This window comes from Pelophylax lessonae (genome assembly GCF_965119305.1).
Source record: "Pelophylax lessonae genome assembly, chromosome: 8".
Taxonomy (NCBI): domain Eukaryota; kingdom Metazoa; phylum Chordata; class Amphibia; order Anura; family Ranidae; genus Pelophylax; species Pelophylax lessonae.
Window position 1 is genome coordinate 27,117,180 of NC_138775.1, and position 20,340 is coordinate 27,137,519.

Genomic DNA, 20,340 nt, shown 5'->3' on the forward strand with positions numbered 1-20,340 from the left:
AGAGCTGCACCAGATTTTGCACTCTCCAGTTTTAGTAAATCAGCCCCACTGCAAGAAAAACAATAGTCCAAATTTGTTGTGGGGATTTGTAGGTGCATTCTTGCACAGTGCAATCACAATCCTTGTTAAACAACTTCTTGAGTGAAGGGTTTTAACCCTTTCCTGTTTATGGTTTGCAAAAATGTACACAAAATGTTTTAGGTCGTCTTAAAGTGGAACCCCACCCCAAAGGGAAAGTTCGGCTTTAAGTCCTCCTCCACTGCCACATTTGGCATGTCAATTTTTTTGAGTGTGTGTGTGGGGGGGGGGGGGGGGGAGCGGGTACCTAGTTTTGACAGGTACCTGCTCCCCCTTGCTGAGATCTCCTAGGGGATCTCAGCGGAAATTCTCCTTCTCTCCCCCTATCTCCCCACAGTCTTCTGGGTCCCAGAAAACTGCAGAACCATTCACAAAGCACTAAGTAGGGAGAGAGCTGGTTAGGAAAAGCACAGGTGCAGGTGTAGGGAGAGGTTTCAGAGGAGCAGGGATGTGTAGGATTCCTATTTAGGGTGTCTCCATTGCACCATTCTGAACAGACTGTCTCTGAACATCATATACTGCAGAGGCCTAGTGGAACCCAGTGGCACTGTACCTTACCACCACCCCTCCAATGAAGCACTCCTCTGGTACTGTGAAATTCTAAATGGAATTTAAAACACTACTTTATAAAGTCCGCTTCCTTAATAGTATTCTTTAGATAAGGAAACTTTGTACTTCACAGCTCATGTGGTGCCAATGTTTTATTGTAATGTTGTACATCGATAATTGTCTTTTAAATTTTGTTGACCTCTTCAATATAAAACTCCTTTTTCTCTTCTTCCTCAGGTTCGAATGGCCTTGATAGACAACCAGTATTTGATGAACAACGTGATGACCACCATCCACATAAAGTACAACCAAGAATGTATGAATATTGTCACCAGTGTGCTGATTACAAAGAATGACTTAAACACGAATGGATCCCTCTGGGTCAGGTTTCATTAACCCATTGACAAGGCCACGACTGCCAAGTGACATACTATTCGCCGTTGGCGGCTATAACTCTGAGGTCCCCACCAACACCATGATGGTCTATGACTGCATAGTCGACCGCTGGGTTGACATTACATATGGTATGGAAAGCCCCAGGGCCTACCATGGAACAGCATACCTCAATGGTTATGTGTACCTGGTTGGAGGGCTTGACAGCATGTATTTCCTCAACAACATAAGACAGTTTGACCCAGTCAGGAAGATCTGTCAGCAAGTGGCTCCAATGAACGCTGCTATGTTAACACGACAGTCCTGGAAAACCGAATCTATGCCATGGGCAGGTTTGATGGCCACGTTAACCTGAAGTCTGCAGAATGTTATAATAACCCAGAAACCAATCAATGGGATCTTATAGCTCCAATGAATTAAATAAGAAGTGATGCAAAAGCCACCACCCTCAATGGCAAGGTAAGATATAGACTACCACCTAAAAACCATATGGTCTTATAAACACCTACATTCCAGCGCTGCAGCCTCCGTCACTTTCTTCGGCATTCAACACTTCTGTAAGCGTTGGATGCCTTTGTCTGCTGCAGCTTGAAGCATTTCCATCCCCTGACCATGAAATTAATGTTAAAAGGGAGGAAGTCATCTTTGAAGCCATCATCAAATGGATTGAGTCCAGCCTAACTGATCGTAGGCAATATATCACCACCCTACTGCCTAAGGTAAGGTCGAGAACTCCATTTACTCATTGAGGTTGATTTACTAAAACTGGAGAGTGCAAAATCTGGTGCAGCTGTCCATGGTAACCAAATCAGCTTGTAACTTCAGCTTGTTCAATTAAAGTAGAACTATAGGCAAACTTTACTTTCATTTTGGGTACGGTAAGGGAGGATTATAACCGCTGTAAGGCTTATTTTTGCCGTGTTTGTCCCATTGGGGAGATTCACCAGAACTAGTGTCTCTGTTGGTAGATTTTCCCTCTATCACTTTTCTGGGGACTAACCAAAATTTGGGATTTTCTTTTACATTCAATTTCAATGATAATGGTAAACAGGACAAATAGAGAGAGTATTACTCCCTAACAGGAACACAGAGTACAACAAAAAAAATTGACAAGCTTTGTAATCCCTCTCCCCTCTATCCAAAACAAAAAACCCTTTTGCCTTCAGTTATAATTTATTGTGTTTTGGGTTTGGTGCCTCAAACCAAGGTTGTTGGGACTTTAAGGGCAAGAGTAAACAAAGTAGAACAAGGTAAAAAGGTTGGGACTTTGTGTGAGAGACATGGCCATGACAAGGTTGGTAGAGTAAAAATATCACATTTATTGCACTCATATTGGAGACCAATGGCATAAATTTTGTACAAGGTAATACATATGGTGTGTATAAAACTGGAGTAATAAAGGTAATACGTAATCCCCAGATGCTCTGAAGAAGTGGCGGGATTATGCCACGAAACGCGTCAGTTTATGATGTTATGACATTACTCTAATACTCTTAGTTCATGGACTTTACTCCAATACTCCTATGGTTGTCAATTGTTATGTTGGTTCTTTGTAGCTGTTCTGGGGATTACGTATTACCTTTATTACTCCAGTTTTATACACACCATATGTATTACCTTGTACAAAAAAAATTTATGCCATTGGTCTCCAATATGAGTGCAATAAATGTGATATTTTTTACTCTACCAACCTTGTCATGGCCATGTCTCTCACACAAAGTCCCAACCTTTTTACCTTGTTCTACATGATTTAGGGATGGAGTCGCATGGTTAGTCCCACCATGCGTCTCATTTAAAGTCCCGCCTTTTCTCCCCCCTTGTCCCAAATGATTCAGGGATGGAGAGACATGGCCTCTACTGACAGGTTTTTACAGCCATTGAGTGTGTATTGACTGGGTGCGATGGTCCTTGTCCCCCAGTGTATACTGTGTCACACAGACTGGGTCTGGACCAGTTGGGGGCTCTGCGCACCCCAGCCAAGCACACAGGCTGTAAAATATATATATACTATTTGCTTTCTTGTGTCCTTCAGATACATAACATACTGTGCACATGTTTACAATCAATTGGCTAATTTGTCCTGTTGCCTTACATGGATGCTCTGTCACTGCTGGGTGGCCGGCGGGTTGTTTCCCGTTATCCCCCCGGGAGCTGCGATGCGTGCTGTATGCCCCCCTCCCTCTCTCCCCTCCTCTGGAGGTCGGGAGATTCTCCCCTCTGGGAGGGGCGGGGGCGGTGCCACCACGCATCGGCGCCACGCTCTGCGCCGACGTGTGGCGTCATATGACGCTCACACGCCGACGACTGTTTTCAATCACAGTGCATAAGGGGAAGTCCGCCGGAAGGTTCAGCATGTCTGCCGTTCCTGCGGCTCTCTCTATGTATGCACCGACGTGATGTTGGACGCTTTGAGGCGGCGGTCGTGGCGGAGGTTAAGCACACCTTGTTCAGCTCCTATTTCTGGTACTCTCTTTACTTACCTTCTCCCTCTTATCCTTATCACCTTGGGTTACACACTATTCCCGGATCACTTTTTTCTTATGTATGACTACCCCTTTAGCACACTTACCTTATTAGGGGGTTCTTACCCCACTTTCACTACTACAAGCACCTTTTTAACCTCACTCTGGTATTTTGTTTCCAATCGGACATTCACTCTTTGGGCTTTGTAAAACGCCACCCTTTCATCACCATCTCTCTTCACTTATCTCAGTGTCCTATTTCTTAACATTCAATCTAACCCTTTTTCACTTTCTTTACACTCCTTTCCAGTCACATTCTTATATCATCTTATATATTTCACAGCCTATATCCCATATATATTTTCTTATTTATAATTTTTTGCAAACAATGCTATATATATTATATAACATAACCACTTTTACCATTTTTTCTTTTTTGATTCCATAGTCAAATTTCATACACATTTCATTTTCTTCTAATAATTTTTTATTCCTATTATGTAAACTGTATTATGACCCCTCATACGTCATATATACATTACATTCCCCTCTTACATTTCCTACTCTTAAGATACAAGCTATATCATGACCCTTTATACGATATATACTTCTTTACTCCATTTTTAATCATTGATACAGATACACGTTATCATCAAGAGTACTACAGTTCCTTGTATCTTACATTTTCCGGTGTGTGGCCCCTTCCGCTACTGTCGCGATCCTCGGCGTCCTCAGCTCCCGGGGGAGACAATTGGGTCCTTCTGCCTCCATTGTCAGCCGTTGCTATGGCGACCATGTAAGTTGGGTCTGTGGGGGTTATTCCTCCCTTCCCTTTCCCCTTTTCAGCCTCCACTAACCATCATCCTTTGTAATACCTTATATATGTATATTGTCTATCCTTAGATATGGATCATGCATCTGCTCTGAAGAAGTGGCGGGATTATGCCACGAAACGCATCAGCTTATGATGTTATGACATTACTCTAATACTCTTAGTTCATGGACTTTACTCCAATACTCCTATGGTTGTCAATTGTTATGTTGGTTCTTTGTAGCTGTTCTGGGGATTACGTATTACCTTTATTACTCCCGTTTTATACACACCATATGTATTACCTTGTACAAAATTTATGCCATTGGTCTCCAATATGAGTGCAATAAATGTGATATTTTTACTCTACCATGGCCATGTCTCTCACACAAAGTCCCAACCTTTTTACCTTGTTCTACATGATTTAGGGATGGAGTCGCATGGTTAGTCCCACCATGCGTCTCATTTAAAGTCCCGCCTTTTCTCCCCCCTTGTCCCGAGTAAACAAAGTAAAGTATCATAGAATAAAAATTGAACAGTTTATTTTCAAAAAAGTTTTACAAGGTAATAGACAAGTTAGTTGTGGATGGGTTTAAGGTCCATCGGTGAGGGAAGTGAAGAGGTTAGAAAGGTAGGTGACAAGGTGAAAAATGGTGACTTTTGAGGAACATTTGTCTCTGTTGTTCCATGCGTGTATTTCAGGCTTGGAACTTTGTTCAGAGGAAAATGTCCAGGAGATTACCTTTCTAACCTCTTCACTTCTCTCACCGATGGACCGTAAACCCATCCACGACAAACTTGTCTATTACCTTGTAAAACTTTTTTGATAATAAACTGTTCAATTTTTATTCTAGGATACTTTACTTTTTTTTACTCTTGCCCTTAAAGTCCCAACAACCTTGGTTTGAGGCACCAAACCCAAAACACAACGATTTCACAGGGACAGTGGCAAAACCTTACTATAGGGCATCCTAGAGATCAAAACCCCTTTTCCAATTTACCCCCGGATGGATAACACATCCACGTCCTCATAGACCTCTAAAAAGCCCAACTAATTACCAACCTTTCTCATGCTGATCAGCAGAGCATCAGAAAAATAAAAATATTTGGGAGAACCCCCCCCCCCTTCTGTGACTAAACCATAGGCAATAGAAAGGAGCCCCCCCCCCCCCTCTTTCTTTTCCCACATAAGAAAGAATGACACAAAAGGAAGGAAGTAAGATGGGAGTAGACCTGGTAGGTAATGAATGGGACACAACTGGGCAGGCTGCACAACAGTAGCTGTTGGGGAGCACTTGCCAGCAGGTGGTGCTGTGGAGCAGAGCGCGGGATCAGAGGCTGTCAGGGCGTGCAGGAGAGAGGAGTGTGTGTGGAGTGTGTGCGTGACCGACCGCGTGTGAGTAACCCCCCCCCCCCCCAGGAGAGCAGCGGCGGGGAGCGGCGCTCGAACCCCGACACCCCCCTCCCCCAGAAGCGAGCGGCGAGCGGGTCGGTAACCCCCCCCTCTCTTGTTGCGGGTGGCGAGCGGAACAGTAAACCCCCCCCCCCTTTTTGCGGCGGGCGGCGAGTGGTGCGGACCCCCCCCCCCCAGACAGAGAGGGAGCAGAGGAGACTAGCGAGCAAAAGCTGACCGGGAAGTGACAGAGGGAGGCGGGTACAGAGCGGAGACTGACCGTCTGAGGGGAAAAAAAAAAAAAAAAAACCAGCCAGGAACTGCTAGAGTCAGACTTAAAGGGACATACACTAGGTAAGTAAGACTGGTGACTGAGATTGTACACTGACTGAGGGTGTAGTGTAGTACCTGAGTATCTGTGAGTATCTGTGAGTATCTGTGAGTACCTGTGAGTATCTGTGAGTACCTGTGAGTACCTGTGAGTATCTGTGAGTACCTGTGAGTATCTGTGAGTACCTGTGAGTATCTGTGAGTACCAGTGAGTACCTGTGAGTATCTGTGAGTACCTGAGTATCTGTGAGTACCTGAGTATCTGTGAGTATCTGTGAGTACCTGAGTACCTGTGAGTACCTGAGTATCTGTGAGTACCTGAGTATCTGTGAGTACCTGTTGCTACCTGAGTGTCTGGGAGTACCTATCACTACCTGAGTGTTTTGCGTCTGACCGGGCTGTGCGACTGAGCGTTGTGCGTCTGACCGGGCGGTGCGACTGAGCGTTGTGCATCTGACCGGGCGGTGCGACTGAGCGTTGTGCATCTGACCGGGCGGTGCGACTCAGTGTTGTGCGTCTGACCGGGCTGTGCGACTCAGTGTTTTGCGTCTGACCGGGCTGTGCGACTGAGTGTTGTGCGTCTGACCGGGCTGTGCGACTGAGCGTTGTGCGCCTGACCGGGCTGTGCGACTGAGCGTTGTGCGTCTGACCGGGCTGTGCGACTGAGCGTTGTGCGTCTGACCGGGCTGTGCGACTGAGCGTTGTGCGTCTGACCGGGCTGTGCGACTGAGCGTTGTGCGTCTGACCGGGCTGTGCGACTGAGCGTTGTGCGTCTGACCGGGCTGTGCGACTGAGCGTTGTGCGTCTGACCGGGCGGTGCGACTGAGTGTTGTGCGTCTGACCGGGCGGTGCGACTGAGTGTTGTGCGTCTGACCGGGCTGTGCGACTCAGTGTTGTGCGTCTGACCGGGCTGTGCGACTCAGTGTTGTGCGTCTGACCGGGCTGTGCGACTCAGTGTTGTGCGTCTGACCGGGCTGTGCGACTCAGTGTTGTGCGTCTGACCGGGCGGTGCGACTCAGTGTTGTGCGTCTGACCGGGCGGTGCGACTGAGTGTTGTGCGTCTGACCGGGCGGTGCGACTGAGTGTTGTGCGTCTGACCGGGCGGTGCGACTGAGTGTTGTGCGTCTGACCGGGCTGTGCGACTCAGTGTTGTGCGTCTGACCGGGCTGTGCGACTCAGTGTTGTGCGTCTGACCGGGCTGTGCGACTCAGTGTTGTGCGTCTGACCGGGCTGTGCGACTCAGTGTTGTGCGTCTGACCGGGCTGTGCGACTCAGTGTTGTGAGTCTGACCGGGCTGTGCGACTCAGTGTTGTGAGTCTGACCGGGCTGTGCGACTCAGTGTTGTGCGTCTGACCGGGCTGTGCGACTCAGTGTTGTGCGTCTGACCGGGCTGTGCGACTCAGTGTTGTGCGTCTGACCGGGCTGTGCGACTGTGTTGTGAGTCTGACCGGGCTGTGCGACTGAGTGTTGTGCGTCTGACCGGGCTGTGCGACTCGGTGTTGTGCGTCTGACCGAGCCGTGCGACTCGGTGTTGTGCGTCTGACCGGGCTGTGCGACTCGGTGTTGTGCGTCTGACCGGGCTGTGCGACTCAGTGTTGTGAGTCTGACCGGGCTGTGCGACTCAGTGTTGTGCGTCTGACCGGACTGTGCGACTCAGTGTTGTGCGTCTGACCGGGCTGTGCGACTCAGTGTTGTGCGTCTGACCGGGCTGTGCGACTCAGTGTTGTGCGTCTGACCGGGCTGTGCGACTGTGTTGTGAGTCTGACCGGGCTGTGCGACTGAGTGTTGTGCGTCCGACCGGGCTGTGCAACTCGGTGTTGTGCGTCTGACTGGGCTGTGCGACTCGGTGTTGTGCGTCTGACCGGGCTGTGCGACTCGGTGTTGTGCGTCTGACCGGGCCGTGCGACTCGGTGTTGAGCGTCTGACCGGGCTGTGCGACTCGGTGTTGTGCTTCTGACCGGGCTGTGCGACTCGGTGTTGTGCGTCTGACCGGGCCGTGCGACTCGGTGTTGAGCGTCTGACCGGGCTGTGCGACTCGGTGTTGTGCTTCTGACCGGGCTGTGCGACTGAGTGTTGTGCGTCTGACCAGGCTGTGCGACTGAGTGTTGTGCGTCTGACCGGGCTGTGCGACTGAGTGTTGTGCGTCTGACCGGGCTGTGCGACTTGGTGTTGTGCGTGAGGGTGAGAAGGTAGCGTTAGGAAGCCAGGAAATAGCCACATAGGATAGACTTAAATCGCTGAATCCCCATTAGATTAGATTAGTAGGTACAATGCCCGGCGGGTGTGGAGATGCGACTCGGTGTACATCTTGTGATATGAATGCGTTCCTCGGTCATGCGATCGAGGGCGAATACAAATGCGCAAAATGTGAGCACGTTGCTTCCCTGGAAGCTCAGGTCCTGAATCTAGGGAAGCAGCTGGCAACACTGAGACGAATGTCCATACCGGAGGAGAGCCAGGATTGTACCAATCAGGTGCAGACAGGGGCCTGCACAGAGGTGGGCGGAGTATCGGAGGTGCAGGCATCAGAGCAGAGTAGAGGGGTGACAGTTAGGAGTGGTAGAAGGGGACAAGTCAAGGAGGCTGATCCTGGGCTGGAGCACCCCAATAGATACGCCCCGTTGTGTGATGTTGGGGAAACCAGTCAGGGACCAGCATTGCTGGAGCATAGCGACTCCCCTAGCTGCCAGGGGACGAACTCCTCCAGTGAGGCCGGGAGAAAGGGAAAGGAAAGACAGGTGCTGGTGGTAGGGGACTCAATTATTAGAAGGGCAGACAGTGTAATCTGTGACAAAGACCGTGTGCGCCGAACAGTCTGTTGTTTGCCGGGCGCTCGGGTTCGGCACATTGCGGATTGGATGGACAGATTACTGGGTGGGGCTGGGGAAGACCCAGCTGTCATGGTACACGTGGGTACCAATGACATAGGCAGAGGAAGACGGAGAGTCCTAAACGATTTCAGGGACTTAGGCGCTAAGTTGAGGACTAGGACCTCCAAGGTAGTATTTTCCGAAATACTACCTGTACCTCGAGCCACACCAGAGAGGCAGCGGGAGATTAGGGAAGTTAACGAGTGGCTGAGGAGCTGGTGTAGTAAGGAGGGTTTCGGGTTCCTGGAGAACTGGGCCGACTTCTCAGTCGGTCACCGGCTCTTTGGTAGGGACGGATTGCACCTAAATGGGGTGGGTGCAGCCGTACTGGGTGAGAGGATGGCCAAAAAGTTAGAGGGGCTTTTAAACTAGGGAATGGGGGGGAGGGTACAGATGTAGAATTAGCCAGTGGAAAGCAAGTTTCAGAGGGCAGAAATGGGGGCATTAGCGGTAGGGTGTTCGGAGCCCCTATACCCAGGGTGGGTACGGGGAAAAATCAAGAGAGCAGCCTAAAAACATCAAAATTACGAGGCTTATATACCAATGCCAGAAGCCTGGCCAACAAGATGGGAGAGCTGGAGCTGCTGATGTTTGAGGAGGACTTAGATTTTGTGGGGATAACTGAGACTTGGTTTGACAGCTCTCATGACTGGATGGCGACCATTCAGGGGTATTCCCTTTATCGCAGAGATAGAGAGGGTAAAAAAGGGGGAGGGGTATGTTTGTATATTAAGAACAGTATACAGGTAAATATGAGGGATGATATTAATAATGGAGCTATGGACGAGGCAGAATCCCTATGGGTAGAGCTTCAAAGGAAAGGCACGGTGGGGAAGGTAATATTGGGCGTATGCTATAGGCCCCCAAACCAGAGGGAGGAGGGTGAGGTGGACCTCATGTTACAGATAGGATTGGCAGCAAGGATGGGAAATGTCATTATAATGGGGGACTTTAATTATCCTGATATAGACTGGGCAGAAGGAACCGCGCATTCAGCCAAGGCTCGGCAGTTCCTAAATGTTTTGCAGGACAATTTCATGGGTCAGATGGTGAATGCACCGACAAGAAACAATGCGGTACTTGACCTACTGATTACCAACAATACAGACCTGCTCACGGATATAGAAATACGGGACAACTTAGGGAACAGTGACCATAGGTCAATTGGTTTCAGTATTAATTACAGTAATAGGAAACACAAGGGTAATATAAGGACACTGAATTTCAAAAGAGCCAATTTCCCTAAACTGCGCTCGCTGCTAGAAAATATCAAATGGGATAGAACCCTGGGAACAAAGAACACGGAGGAAAAATGGGAGTGCTTCAAGAGCATACTTAACAAGGGGGTGGGCCAGTGCATTCCACAGGGAAATAAATTTAAAAGAGCAAAACTAAACCCTGGGTGGCTAAACTCCAACATAAAAATGTATATTAGAGCTAAAGAAAAGGCCTTCAAAAAATACAAGACTGAGGGGTCATTGGCAGCATTTAAGCACTACAAAGAGTGTAATAAGAAATGTAAAGATGAAATCAGGGCGGCTAAAATAGAACACGAGAGACATATAGCGGAGGAGAGTAAAAAGAACCCCAAGAAATTCTTTAAGTATATAAACAGTAAGAAAGCGAGGCCAGAACACATTGGCCCCATAAAAGATGATAAAGGAAAAATGGCCACAGAGGACAGAGAAAAGGCGGAAGTGTTAAATAATTTCTTTTCTTCAGTCTTCACAAAGGAATCGGGGGGCTACACGAACCCCGCTTGTAAGGCCGAACTAAATAATACACCTCAGGAAGTGCCGCCATGGCTAACAGAGGATAGACTTAGAGCTAAACTAGAGAAACTTAACATAAATAAATCCCCGGGACCGGATGGCTTGCACCCAAGGGTTCTAAATGAGCTCAGTCAGGTGATTGCCAGACCATTATTCTTGATCTTTAAGGATAGTTTACAGACAGGTATGGTGCCAGCTGATTGGAAAAAAGCCAACGTGGTACCAATATTTAAAAAGGGGCCGAGATATATCCCGGGTAACTATAGGCCGGTCAGCCTATAGGGGAGGGGATGATAAGGGACCACATACAAGACTTTAGTAATGAAAACGGTATTATAAGTAGTAATCAGCATGGATTCATGAAAAATTCATGAAAAATCGTTCATGCCAAACCAATCTATTAACCTTCTACGATGAAGTGAGCTGCCACTTAGATAAAGGAAAGCCTGTGGATGTGGTGTATCTGGACTATGCAAAGGCCTTTGACACCGTTCCCCACAAACGCTTACTGTACAAACTAAGGAAGGTAGGTATGGACCATAAGGTGAGTACCTGGATAGAGAACTGGCTCCAGGGGAGAGTACAGAGGGTGGTGATTAATGGGGAGTACTCGGATTGGGCGGGTGTGGAAAGTGGGGTCCCCCAGGGTTCTGTCCTGGGACCAATCCTGTTTAATTTATTCATAAATGATCTAGAGGAGGGGATATCTAGTACAATCTCAGTATTTGCAGATGATACTAAATTAGGCATGCCAATATCTTCTATGCAGGATGTGGAAATCTTGCAAGCAGACCTGAACAAAATAACGGGGTGGGCAACTACATGGCAGATGAGATTTAATGTGGAAAAGTGTAAAGTAATGCACTTGGGGGCCAGAAACCAGAAAGCAAGCTACTCACTAGGGGGGGAACCTCTGGGTGAGTCTAGGATGGAAAGGGACCTGGGGGTACTGGTAGACAACAGGCTTGGAAGTGGCATGCAATGCCAAGCCGCTGCAAGCAAAGCCAACAGAATACTGGGTTGTATAAAAAAGGGGATTCACTCCAGAAATAAAGAGATTATTCTTCCACTCTACAAGACTCTGGTCCGGCCACATCTGGAGTATGCTGTCCAGTTCTGGGCACCGGTCCTCAGGAAGGATGTGCTGGAACTGGAGAAAGTCCAGAGAAGGGCAACAAAAATAATTAGGGGAATGGAGGACATCGGCTATGAGGAAAGACTACAAGCACTGAACCTATTCTCTCTGGAGAAGAGACGCTTGAGGGGGGATATGATATCAATGTACAAATACTGTACTGGCGACCCTAGCATAAGGAACAAACTATTTAGAGTAAGGGAATACAATAAGACACGTGGCCACTCACTAAAACTAGAGGAAAGGCGGTTTAACCTTAAAGTGCGTAAGGGGTTCTTCACTGTAAGAGCGGTAAGGATGTGGAATTCTCTTCCGCAAGCAGTCGTATCAGCGGGGAGCATTGATAGTTTCAAAAAACTATTGGATGGACACCTTAAAGACCACAACATACAGGGGTATACAATGTACGGTTAAAAGCAAACACACACACATAGGTTGAACTGGATGGACTTGTGTCTTTTTTCAGCCTCACTAACTATATAACTATGTAACTAAATGCAGGGCGTACAGACCAGCTTCCAGGGAAAAGAACAACAGGATTCTGACATCCTAGCCCTCTTTACGACTCTAAGAAAACATTTAGAGCGAAAATCTGCCCTTCACTGGCACATAAAATCCTTCGAACCTTATATCAACGAAAATATTAACCCTGTAGGCCTAAGGATCTAGATTTTCCCAACCATGGATAATGTGACCTTACAGATGAAAAAGGATTGGGAAAATAAATGAAATGAATGCTCACGCAATGTAATGATTCTATTACAAGAAGAATACCTTGAGCAAACCAAAAGTCTGGACAGTGACATAAGGAATATTTACGAACAACTGTCCCCCCTAAAAACAGCTATACAGCGAACAGGAAAACAAACTCAAACTACATCTGGAGGAGCACAGTAAAGAAATCCTTAGGAAGAAAGAACGAAAATACTGGCGGGACAAAAACACCTTCAGCCAGGGAAGAGCAGATAAATGGACAAACCTAAGACCAACTCGCAAAACACAATACGGCAATAGACCGCCCAACAAAACAGGTCAATATTACTCCTCGGATTCATCCTCATACGCCTCCGGATCTGAACAAAACAGAGGAAATAGAAGAGAAACACAAAAATCAACCAGGCATGACCCACAGATGGATAACGAGAATAGAATAGAAGATACCTACAATGAAAGGGGAGACTACAATTATCCCGAACCTACCTTACAGCAAGAAGGAGAAAATAGTCAACCTGTAAGACCCCACCATATCTTCACACGTTCGAAGAAAAGTAAAGAAGACGACCCAAAACAACAATGGGTTTTTTAGGGAAACAAAACCTAAAACCAACAATGAAGCCCCCGCAGACATCAGACCCACAAGAGAAGAGACAGGAAGAGAAAAAGGACGAACAATCATAAATTTATCCTCATACACGCTTACAGACGAACAAGAAAAAGTTTTGTTACTCGGACTATCCTTCTGCCCCAATATCAGCACGGACAAATTCGAAACCATTAAGGACATCAACCTATTTGCCAGGAATCTACTCTTTAAAACCATGTACCACAAAAAACCCTAACAAGACAAAATATCCCCAGCCCTAACAGCAGCTGAATTTAGGGCGATAAGGGATTTAAATCTCCTACTCCAAGAAAGCGATCTAGACGATCTAGATGACTCAATTGAAGTACTAGTGGACAGTGAAGTCAAGGAAGAAAAAAGTAAAGACCCAAAATTCAAAAAGAAGTCTAACAAATTTCCGTCACTCAACCTCAACCCGGCAATTGCACTCTTCGTAAGACAAACAACCAAAGACATTGAAAAAATATGTGAAGATAAAACAACACATAACCTTACAAAACAACAAAAAGAAGCCTTAAAAGAGCTCAAAAACAATGAGGAAATCACAATCAAACCTCTGACAAAGGAGGGAACGTTGTCATCATGGACAACGACAAATACAAATCCATGTATTTGAGCATACTAGCAAACAAGAAATGCTATAGGAAAATATCACCTGTAATGACAAAAACCTATAATGAAGACTTTTACAAAAAAATCTACAAAGCACTAAACAATGAAACAATATCTCAAACACTATGGGAGTATGTACGAACCACCCATCCAAGAATACCAACTTTTTACGCATTACCAAAGGTACACAAAGACCAAGTAAACCCACCAGGAAGACCCATAATCTCCGGCAATGGAAACATCACTGAGTCAATGAGCAAGGTCATTGACATGTACCTCAGACCCCATGTTACCAAGCTACCTTCGTACACCAAAGATACAGTACATCTACTCAAAATCCTGAATGATCTAACGATACCAACTGATACATATCTAAAAACTATTGACGTAGAATCGTTATATAATAACATTCCTCACAACAAGGGACTCATCGCAGTCCAAAAAGCACTAGGCCAACAAAGCCAACACGATCAAAAATTTTACGATTTTATCGTAGACATGCTGGACTTTATTCTGAACCACAATGTGTTCACCTTTTGTGGCAACTACTACCTCCAAACCTGTGGGGTCGCCATGGGCACCAGCTGCGCCCCATTGTATGCCAACATCTATCTAGGAATGTAGGAGCAAGAATTCCTATCCAAAGAGGAAAACAACAAATTTGTCAATAACATCATGATATGGTAAAGATATATCGACGATATACTGATTATTTGGAATGGCCTGAAAGACATGATCTATGATTGCATGGAAGAAATGAACAATAATCAATATAATATGTTTTTTACTATGAATTTGAGCAAAAAAACAAGTCTCCTTCCTCGATACCTGGATTTACAAAAATGAGACTGGAAGAATCTTGACAACCTTGTATAGAAAAGAGACTGCAGGTAATACAATACTACACGCTTCCAGCTTTCATCCTACACCCCTGAAAAAATCAATTCCTTACAGACAGTTCTTGAGACTTAAAAGGAATTGCACTAATTTAAAAGATTTTCAATCAGAAGCCGATGCCCTCACTGAACGCCTAATACAAAGAGGCTACACAAAGACATCTTTGAGAAAAGCCTTTAATAGGGTGAAGAAAAAAGATAGGGAACAACTCCTCTTCAAAGGAAACAAAAAACTGGAATGTGGAAATGAGGAACCTACCACTAGAATAATTATGAGATATACTAACAAGCATCAAGAAATAAGGAGCATCCTAAAAAAACATTGGTCTATACTTAAGGAAGACCCGAACATCACTAACTTGGTACCGGTTAACCCCCCCCCATTACTTTTAGAAAAGCTGGCTCACTAAAGCAAAGCCTGGTTCAAAGTGAGCATAAAGAAAGATCTAGAAAAGATCTGTGCAAAACCAAAGGAACCTTCCCCTGCAGAAATTGTGCACAATGTGCAGTTATCTGTCAATCCACAATCACTACACTGCCAAACGGAGACACTTTCAAGCCAAGACACTTCACCAATTGCAAGACCAAAGGGATAGTATATCTAATGCAATGCGAGTGTGGATCTTTTTACGTCGGCAAAACTCGGCAAGAGTTTGGAAAAAGGGTGCACAAACACCTACAAACCATGCGTCTTGGGAACTACTATGTTCCTCTTGGGAGACACATAGCTTATGATCATAAGTATAAAATGCACAAGGTAACATTTATGGCCCTAGATCAAATCCATATCCCAAGGAGAGGAGGGGATTGGAATAAAACACTCTTGCAAATAGAAATGAGGTGGATTAGCTTTTTAAAAAGCAACAATACCACCAGGTCTAAACGAAGCAGAAAGCTTCTGTCCTTTCCTGGAAGGCTTCACCTCAGGAAAAACCGATTAATAATATTTTCTCCTCAAAAAATCCGGTTGGATCCATTCAGCAAACCAAAAAACTATAGACATCCATTCACCAAAATACATCCATTCACCAAAATACTTGAATGAGTCTTTTTCTCCAAAATGGCCCCAACAATACAAGGTCACCAATATATCCTAATACTCCCCTTCCCTTCCCACCCTCCCCTGATATCTTTGAGAGCAGAACCGAGAGAAAAAAATATCTTTCTCTGTAAATACAATTATGTCTACCCAAGTAAACCTCCCATCTTTCAGCCATAAGACTTCTACCAAAAAATATGCCCATCCCTAGGAAGTACACCATCTATGCCCAACATTGACTGTTCTCCTCGTTCCCCCTACCAGTCAACCTACCCAGGCACAATCTGTGCCACCTCCAACCTTGTTTTTACTTCAACTGCTGTTGATACAATACAAGATATCTTGAAATGTATACATAATAATTAAGTTTTTTGAATTGTTCAAAATTATATATGACTATCTTTATATATATATATATATATATATATATATATATATATATATATATATATATATATATATATATATTTAACATATTATTCTGTCAATATGTCAAGTCTCCACATGTGATGATCGCCCTCAGTTTTTCTTTTTTATCGCACCCGGCACGGAAAGCACCAATCAGTGATCAGGGCGTTAGGAGTTTAAAAGTATGGTAATGCCTGCCTCTCCAGATTCCCCCCAACCGGTGTTTCCAAACTCCATAGCACGTGCCGGCGGCCTACATATCACGACCGCACGGCATCCTGGATGCGAAGCTGCCTGATTTGACACCTGCGCAACAAGGAAGTGCCGCTTTAGAAGGCCGGGGAACACACCCAGGGAATCACTACTCTCCAGCTGAGGGAGAGACAACACCCCAGGAGATGCTGCACCTTTTTTTTCTGCTATAAAATAAGTGTTACTATTCCAAATAGAACCATAGAAGGCTGCTCACATGTTTGCTTTTTTGCCACAAATAGCATGCTTTTCACCCTTGCTCAAAGATACAATACCCACCATGAAATTATGGTCTTCATTTCTATTTTATTTTTATTTTTAATTATTTTCTTTGTTCATCTCATCTTCTTTTTCAATCATTTATATTTAAAATCCTTACATATTTTATAGCTACAAACTTTCTAATCTTGAGGAATTTCTTTTTTGGATTCTACCAGTACAGCTTATCTATATGATTTAGCCTGTAAGTAAACATCATTTTTTATCTACAATTATTTCCTTTTCATAAAAAATAGCATTTTTCCAGTAATTTATCTTAATTACACGTCATTTATAGAAGCAGCCTTAGTTCCTGATGCGACTTAGAAACCTGGGGAAAACCTTTCACACATGGACCAGACAAAAGAAAGATGTATGTAACATAAAGCACATTGCATAATTCTACTTTAAATTCTGCATATGTGCAAAAAACTTACAATTCATTGTTGTTTCTAGACATGGTGACTTATCCTTGAAAAAGGCTAATGCCTATACAGCCGAAATGCGTAAAAAAGGATAATCTCCTGGACATTTTCCTCTGAACAAAGTTCCAAGCCTGAATTACACGCATGGAACAACAGAGACAAATGTTCCTCAAAAGTCACCATTTTCACCTTGTCACCTACCTTTCTAACTTCTTCACTTCTCTCACTGATGGACCTTAAACCCATCCACGACAAACTTGTCTATTACCTTGTAAAACTTTTTTGAAAATAAACTGTTCAATTTTTATTCTATGATACTTTACTTTGTTTACTCTTGCCCTTAAAGTCTCAACAACCTTGGTTTGAGGCACCAAACCCAAAACACAATGATTTCACAGGGACGGTGGCAAAACCTTACTATCGGGCATCCTAGAGATCAAAACCCCTTTTCCAATTCAGTTATAATTTAAGCTTTCATAAAAACCCCGAAAGCTGATTGGTTTCTAACAGAGCTGCACTGGGATTTTGCACTCTCTAGTTTTAGTAAATCAACCCTACTGCAAGAAAAACAATAGTCCAAACTTGTTGTGGGGATTTGTAGGTGCATTTTTGCACAGTGCGATCACCATCCCCGTTAAAGAACTTCTTGAGTAAAGGGTTTTAACCCTTTTCTGTCTGTGGTTTGGAAAAATGTACACAAAATGTTTTAGGTCCTCCTAAAGTGGAACCCCACCCAAAAGGGAAAGTTCCGCTTTAAGTCCTCCTCCACTGCCACATTTGGCACGTCAATTGTTTTGTGGGGGGGGGGGGGGGGCGGGTACCTAGTGTTGACAGGTACCTGCTCTCCCTTGCGGAGATCTCCTAGGCAATCTCAGCGAAGTTCTCCTTCTCTCCCCCTTCCTCCCCATAGTCTTCTGGGTCCCAGAAAATTGCAAAACCATTCACAAAGCACAAAGTAGGGAGAGAGCTGATTAGGAAAAGCACAGGTGCAGATGTAGGGAAAGATTACAGAGAAGCAGGGATGTGTAGGATTCCTTTTTAGGGTGTCTCCATTGCACCGTTCCAAACAGACTGTCTCTGACCATCATATACCGCAGAGGCCTAGTGGAACCCAGTGTCATTGAACCTTACCACCACCCCTCCAATGAAACACTCCTCTTGTACCGTGAAATTATAAATGGAATTTGTAACACTACTTTATAAAGTCTGCTTCCTTAACAGTATTCTTTAGCTAAGGAAACTGTGTACTTCACAGCTCATGTGGTGCCAATGTTATATTGGAATGTTGTACATCGATAATTGTCTATTGAGTTTTGTTGACCTCTACAATATAAAACTCCTTTTTCTCTTCTTCCTCAGGTTTGAATGGCCTTGATAGACAACCAGTATTTGATGAACAATGTGATGACCACCATCTACATAAAGTACAACCAAGAATGTATGAATATTGTTACCAGATTACAAAGAATGACTTAAACACAAATGGATCCTCTGGGTCAGGTTTAATTAACCCATTGACAAGGCCACGCCTGCCAAGTGAAATACTACTCGCCGTTGGCGGCTATGAGGTCCCCACCAACACCATGATGATCTATGACTGCAGGGTCGACCGCTGGGTTGACATTACCGATGATATGGAAAGCCCCAGGGGCTACCATGGAACAGCATACCTTAATGGTTATGTGTACCTGTTGGAAGGCTTGACGGCATGTATTTCCTCAACAGCATAAGACGGTCTGACCCAGTCAGGAAGATCTGGCAGCAAGTGGCTCCAATGAACAATAAGCACTGCTATGTTAGCACGACAGTCCTGGAAAACCGAATCTATGCCATGGGCGGGTTTGATGGCCACATTAACCTGAAGTCTGCAGAATGTTATAACCCAGAAACCAATCAATGGGATCTTATAGCTCCAATTAATGAAATAAGAAACGATGCAAAAGCCACCACCCTCAATGGCAAGGTAAGATACAGACACCCACTCAGAGGCGTAACTAGAACCTTCAGGGTCCCGGTGCAAGAAACCATGAAGGACCCCCATAGCCCCTGGGGCGACCCAGCCCCATGCATCACCCCCATAAACCTGGATAGAAGGGGCGGCGGTGGCGGCATATAGAAGAACTGATCCTGTACATTTTCTTCCTGCAGTGGAGGGGGGGATTGGTTCCTCTATATGTCACTCCGCTGCCCCTCCTATCTAGGTGTGCAGGGGTGAGGCATGGGCCCCCTGGAGCATGGGGTTGGAATGAGTCGCAGCGGTGGTGGTAATGATGGGGGGATGGAATGGGATGAGTGGCAACAGTGATGGGGGAATGGAATAAGTGGCAGTGGTAAAGGGATGGCATGAGTGGCAGCGGTAGGGGAGAATGGGATCAGTGGCAGCAGTAGTGGTGGGGTAGATGGAATGGGATGGGTGGCAGTGGTGGTGGTAGGGGCGGGGGGGGGATGGGATGAGTGGCAGAGGTGATGGTGGGATGGAATCAGTGGCAGGGGTGGTGGTGGGATAGGATCAGTGGCAGCGATTTTTGTGGGGGGGCGGAGTGGGTACCTTGTTTTGACAGGTACCCACTCCCCCTTGCTGAGATCTCCTAGGCAATCTTAGCGGAAGTTCTCCTTCTCTCCCCCTCCCTCCCCACAGTCTTCTGGGTCCCAGAAAACTGCAGAACCATTCACAAAGCACAAGGTAGGGAGAGAGCTGGTTAGGAAAAGCACAGGTGCAGATGTAGGGAGAGGTTCCGGAGGAGCAGGGATGTGTAGGATTCCTTTTTAGGGTGTCTCCAATTCACCGGTCCCGAACAGACTGTCTCTGACCATCATATACTGCAGAGGCCTAGTGGAACCCAGTGTCATTGAACCTTACCACCACCCCTCCAATGAAGCACTCCTCTGGTACTGTGAAATTATCAATGGAACTTATAACACTACTTTATAAAGTCTGCTTCCTCAAGAGTATTCTTTAGATAAGGAAACTGTGTACTTCACAGCTTATGTGGTGCCAATGTTATATTGGACTGTTGTACATCGATAATTGTCTATTGAGTTTTTTTGGCCTTTACAATATAAAACTCCTTTTTCTCTTCTTCCTCAGGTTCGCATGGCCTTGATAGACAATCAGTATTTGATGAATAACGTAATGACCAACATCCACATAAAGTACAACCAAGAATGTATGAATACTGTCACCAGTGTGCTGTTTACAAAGAATTACTTAAACACAAATGGATCCTCTGGGTCAGGTTTCATTAACCCATTGGCAAGGCCACACCTTCCAAGTGAAATACTACTCGCCGTTGGTGGCTATAACTCTTAGGTCCC

General features: G+C 45.4%; 1 pseudogene across 1 annotated transcript in view; it reads left to right on the forward strand.

Annotated features, from left to right (window-relative positions):
• The window catches only part of LOC309562134 (kelch-like protein 35), an 88,212-nt pseudogene that overhangs the window by 16,216 nt on the left and 51,656 nt on the right, over nt 1-20,340 (forward strand). Inside the window, exons 2-4 of the transcript in view lie at nt 865-1,008; nt 1,608-1,739; nt 20,114-20,340. The exon at nt 20,114-20,340 is cut by the window's right edge and continues 118 nt beyond it. The product of the transcript in view is annotated as a kelch-like protein 35 (transcript). The remainder of the gene's footprint in view (nt 1-864; nt 1,009-1,607; nt 1,740-20,113) is intronic.